This window comes from Sorex fumeus, unplaced genomic scaffold (assembly GCF_029834395.1).
Source record: "Sorex fumeus unplaced genomic scaffold, SorFum_2.1 ptg000034l, whole genome shotgun sequence".
Taxonomy (NCBI): Eukaryota; Metazoa; Chordata; class Mammalia; order Eulipotyphla; family Soricidae; genus Sorex; species Sorex fumeus.
In genome coordinates this window covers 30,642,281-30,648,081 of record NW_026606091.1, presented here as the reverse complement: position 1 = coordinate 30,648,081, position 5,801 = coordinate 30,642,281, and the positions used below count along the sequence as shown (strand labels likewise).

Sequence of the window (5,801 nt, the reverse complement as noted above, 5' to 3'; positions counted from 1 at the left end):
CAGTTGTAAATTTACAATATTTTGTGCTTTGGTTTCAATTATACAATGATCAGATACCCATCCTTCCACCAGTGCCCATTTTCCACCACCATGGATAATATCCCTCCCACCCCCATCCTCCCATCCCCCCTGTCTCTGTGGCAGGGCAATCCCCTGTGTTCTCTCTCTCCTTTTGGGTGTTTTGGTCTGCAAAAGAGGCATTGAGTGGCAAACATGTTCAGTCCATAGTCCACTTTCGACATGCATCTCCCCTCCCTCCTGGGAGGATCCTCCAAACATCCTTTATTTGGTGCTCCCTTCTCTATCTGAGCTGCCCTTTCCTCTAGAATGCCCAACTGGCCACTAAACTATGGAGTAATCCTCCTGGTGCTGATCTCAGCTATTCTTGGGTATTAATCTCATACTTTGTTACTTTATATCCCCCAGATGAATGCAATCTTTCTATGTCTATCCCTCTCTTTCTGACTCATTTCGCTTAGCATGATACTTTCCATATTGTACCACTTGTATGTAAATTTCATGACTTCATCTTTTCTAAGAGCTACATAGTACTCCATTGTGTAGATGTACCAAAGTTTCTTTAACCAGTCATCTGTTCTTGGGCATTCAGGTTTCTTCCAGTTTCTGGCTATTGTAAAGAGTGCTGCAATGAACAAACAAGTGCAGATGTCGCTTCGACTATACATTTTTGCCTCTCTGGGATATATTCCCAGGAGTGGTATTGCTGGGTCAAACAGGAGCTCAATTTCTAATTTTTTGAGAATCGTCCAGACTGTTTTCCAGAAGGGCTGAACCAGTCGACATTCCCACCAACAGTGAAGGAGTGTCCCTTTCTCGCCACATCCACGCCAGCATCGGTTGCTTTTGTTCTTTTGAATGTGGGCCAGTCTCTGAGGTGTGAGATGGTATCTCATTGTGGTTTTGATCTGTATCTCCCTGATGATTAATGATGTAGAGCATTTTCTCATGTGCTTTTTTGCCACTCGGATTTCTTCTTTGAGAAAGTTTCTGTTCATTTCATTGCCCCATTTTTGGACGGGGTTGGATGTTTTCTTCTTGTGGAGTTTAACCAGTATTTTGTATATCCTGGATATCAACCCCTTGTCAGATGTGTATTCGGTGAATATCCTTTCCCATTCTGTAGACTGTCTTTGTATTTTGGTCACTGTTTCTTTGGAGGTGCAGAAGCTTCTTAGTTTAAGATAGTCCCATTTATCTATCTCTGTTTTCACTTGCTCGGCCAGTGGCGTGGCATCTTTGAAGATACCATTAGCTTCAATGTCATGGAGGGTTTTGCCAACTTTGTCTTCAATGTACCTTATGGTTTCTGGTGTGATGTTGAGGTCTTTAATCCATTTTGATCTTACTTTTGTACATGGTGTTAGGCAGAGTTCTGAGCCCATTTTTTTGCATGTAGCCGTCCAGTGATGCCAGCACAATTTGTTAAAGAGGCTTTCCTTACTTCACTTCACATTACTTGCACCTTTATCAAAGATTAGATGATCATATGATTGAGGGGAGATGTCAGTGTATTCAACCCTGTTCCATTGGTCTGCAGTTCTGCCTTTGTTCCAGTACCATGCTGTTTTAATTATTACTGGTTTGTAGTAGAGTTTGAAGTTCGGGAGGTTGATTCCTCCCATTTTCTTTTTCCCAAGAATTGCTTTAGGTATTAGTGGGGGCTTATTGTTCCATATAAATTTCAGGAGTGTTTGCTCCATTTCTTTGAAGAATGTCGTGGGTATCCTTATAGGGATTGCATTGAATTTATACCATGCTTTCGGTAGTATTGCCATTTTGACAATGTTAAATCTCCCGACCCATGAGCAGGGGATATCTTTCCATTTCCTCATGTCCTCTTTTATTTCCTGAAGTAGTGTTTTGTAGTTTTCTTTGTACAGGTCCTTTACTTCCTTAGTTAAGCTGATTCCTAGGTACTTGATTTTCTGGGGCACAATTGTGAATGGGATTGTTTTTCTCATGTTGCTTTCTTCTCTCTCACTGTTTGCATATAGGAATGCCATGGACTTTTGGGTATTGATTTTATAGCCTGCAACTTTACTATACGAGTCTATTATTTCTAGGAGTTTTTTGGTGGAGGTTATTGGGTTCTCTAAGTATAGTATCATATCATCTGCGAATAGTGAGAGCTTGATTTCTTCCTTTCCTACCTGAATGCCCTTAATATCTTTTTCTTGCCTAATCGCTATTGCAAGTACTTCCAGTACTATATTGAACAGCAGTGGAGAGAGTGGGCATCCTTGTCTCGTCCCTGACCTAAGGGGGAAGGCTCTCAGTTTTTCCCCATTGAGGATGATGCTTGCTGTAGGCTTGTGGTAGATGGCTTTAATTATGTTGAGGAAGGTCCCCTCTATACCCATTTTGGCTAGGGTTTTCTTCATAAAGGGGTGCTGGATCTTGTCAAATGCTTTCTCTGCATCTATTGATATAATCATATGCTTTTTATCTTTTCTTTTGTTGATATGATGGATTATATTGATTGATTTCCGAATGTTGAACCATCCTTGCATCCCTGGGATGAATCCTACTTGGTCATGGTGTATGATCTTTTTGATGAGTAGTTGGATTCTATTTGCTAGTAGTTTGTTGAGGATCTTTGCATCTGTGTTCATCAGGGATATCGGTCTGTAATTCTCTTTCTTTGTGTATCTCTGTCTGCTTTTGGTATCAGTGTGATATTTGCTTTGTAGAAACTGTTTGGAAGTGTTTTTGATATTTCAATTTCGTGGAAAAGCTTAAAGAGGATTGGGAGTAAGTCCTCTTTAAAGATTTGGAAGAATTCACTAGTGAATCCATCCGGACCAGGACTTTTGTGCTTGGGGAGAGTTTTTATTACCATTTCAATTTCCTTGATGGTGATAGGTCTGTTCAGGTATTCCAGGTCTTCTTGGTTCAGCCTTGGGAGTCTGTAGGAGTCTAGGAATTTATCCATTTCCTCGAGGTTTTGATGTTCTGTGGCATACAGTTTCTCAAAGTACTCCCTGAGGATCCTTTGAATTTCTGTAGTTTCTGTTGTAATGACCCCCTTTTCATTTCTGATTCGGTTTATTAGGGTTTTCTCTCTCCCTTTCTTTGTGAGTTTTGCTAGAGGCTTATCAATCTTGTTAATTTTCTCGAAGAACCAGCTCTTGGTTTCATTGATCTTTTGGATTGTTTTTTGTGTTTCCATCTCGTTAATCTCTGCTCTGAGTTTTATTATTTCCTTTCTCCTGTTCGGGTTGTGCTCCTTTTTTTGGTCCTTCTCCAAGCTCTGAAGCTGTGAGGTTAGGTTACTTATGTGTGCTCGCTCCTCCTTCCTGAGGAATGCTTGTAGAGCTATAAACTTTCCTCTTAACACAGCTTTTGCTGTGTCCCATAAGTTTTGGTAACTCGTGTCCTCATTTTCATTCGTTTCTAGGAATCTTTTGATTTCCTCTTTGATTTCCTGTCTAAGCCACTCGTTGTTCAGTAGAGCACTGTTTAATTTCCAGGTGTTTGATTTAGTTTTCTGTTTTTGTATGTGATTTACTTCTAATTTCAGCGCATTATGGTCTGAGAAGATTGTCAATACAATCTCTATCTTCTTAATTTTTTGGAGGCATGTTTTGTGGCTCAGCATGTGGTCTATCTTGGAGAATGTTCCATGTACGGTTGAGAAGAATGTGTATTCAGCTTTTTGTGGATGAAGTGTCCTGTATATATCTACTAAGTCCCTTTCTTCCATTGTTTCCCTCAGATGAAGTATGTCCTTGCTAAGCTTGAGTCTGGTTGATCTATCAAGAGGTGACAAAGCAGTGTTGAAGTCTCCCACTAGTATTGTGTTGCTGTTGATGTCTTTTTGCAAATCTATGAGTAGTTGTTTTAAGTACTTTGCTGGTCTCTCATTAGGTGCATATACATTTATTATTGTAAGTTCTTCCTGTTGTACAGATCCTTTGATCAATAAGAAATGACCTTCACTGTCTCTTATGACCTTCCTCACTCTGAAATCGATGTGGTCTGATATTAGGATGGCTACCCCAGCTTTTTTATGGGAGCTGTTTGCCTGTAGGATTGTTTTCCAGCCTTTGACTCTGAGTCTGTGTTTGCTTTGACTATTGAGATGTGTTTCTTGCTTTCAAATCCTCTTGTCTTCTATTGGCATTGCTTTCCATTGTTTCTTTTAGTTCCCTAAGCATCCTAAGTAGCTCCCTCCTGAATTCCTTGTCAGAGAGGTTGTCTAACACTGAAGTACTGTTGGTGTCATCTGGGCTAGACTCTTCAATAAGAAAGTTTGGTGGGCCTTTGCGTTGCTTTACCATTGTGAAAACTGTGGTTTAGTCCTTAACATTCACTGTTACTATTCTGCTTGATATGCAGTGTGAGTTAAGATAGGCTTATGAGTTATTGGCTACTGTGTTTCTAGTGACTGAGTTAAACTAGAGAAGTTTCCATCGAAGAAGGTAGCTTATGGTTCCTATGCCATATGAAGTGGGAAAATATTTCGCGGCCACAATAGCGGCCGCGGATCCGGAAAGAGTCCCTGGCACTGAGCGAGGAGTTGGGAACGTCGATGGAGCTAGCTGTGCATGCGCAGAGAGGGTCCCAGGCCCTTGGGGGCGGGCTGTACCTGGTAGGAATAGGAGGCGTTCCCTTGGTTGCCCAGAGCTGGGCCTCCGGGCCCGTCCCACACAGACCAGGGGTAAAACCGGCTTTCTAGGAGGTGGAGCTAGCTGGGCATGCGCACAGAGGGTCCCAGGCCCTTGGGGGCGGGCTGAACCTGGTAGGAATAGGAGTTGTTCGCTTGGTTGCCCAGAGCTGGGCCTCCGGGCCCGTCCCACGCAGACCAGGGGTAAAACCGGCTTTCTAGGAGGTGGAGCTAGCTGAGCATGTGCACAGAGGGTCCCAAGCCCTTGGGGGCGGGCTGTACCTGGTTGGAATAGGAGTCGTTCGCTTGGTTGCCCAGAGCTGGGCCTCCAGGCCCGTCCCACGCAGACCAGGGGTCTAAATTTCAATTTTTAATATGAACAGATACTACACTTGATCTTAGCCAAAAGGCCGAGAAGCTCCGGGGGCTGGAGCGATAGCACAGTGGTAGGGCGGTCGCCTTAAAAGCGGCCAACATGGCCGACCTGAGTTCAAATCCTCCGCCCCTCTCGGAGAGACCGACTAGCTACCGAGAGTATTCGATATGCCAGACATAGTAACAACAAAGTCTCCAATGGAGACGTTACTGGGCCCGCTCGAGCAAATCGACGATCAACGGGAGTGACTTTACCTTTTACCTTTACCTTTTTATATGAAAATTAAGAGATCGTGGGGTCTCACCATGTTTCGCGCTTGTCCCTGTCCCTCCCCGAGCGCACCCGCCCCTACCCAGTCTTTCCAGAGGGATTCAGGGCTTCATTCTTATGGTCTTTATCCGGATGCCACTCACGTTGGAAACTGCTCCCGAACTGTTCAGTGGTTCTGAGCAAGAGATTTAGTCCACTGCTTCTTGCAAGTCAGAGGATGGGGTCCCATCCCATAAGCAGAAAGGCTGGGGTCGCGAAAGTTAGAGTGGGTTTTCACATCAAAATCTAGAGTCGCAAAACTTAGATGTGGGTTTTCACATCATAATCCCAGGGACTGTGCCATCTGGGCAATTGGTAGCCACTGGGGCCCTTTGTTAGTCGTCACTGTCACCCCTGAATGGGGACCTGGAGGTAGATAGTTTGTTTACCTCTGTGGCACAGCGAGAGATCAGAGCCCCCTACCTCAGATACAGGTATGCCCAGACCTCTGCCAATGGCCCTACCCTGGGTCAGGGCACCTAGAGCCTG

The 5,801-nt window shown here is 43.8% G+C and overlaps 1 pseudogene; it reads right to left on the bottom strand.

Annotated features, from left to right (window-relative positions):
* Window positions 1–4,919: 4,919 nt before the first annotated feature.
* On the bottom strand, window positions 4,920–5,049 carry LOC130026665 (uncharacterized; annotated as a pseudogene).
* Between the last annotated feature and the right edge of the window lie 752 nt (window positions 5,050–5,801).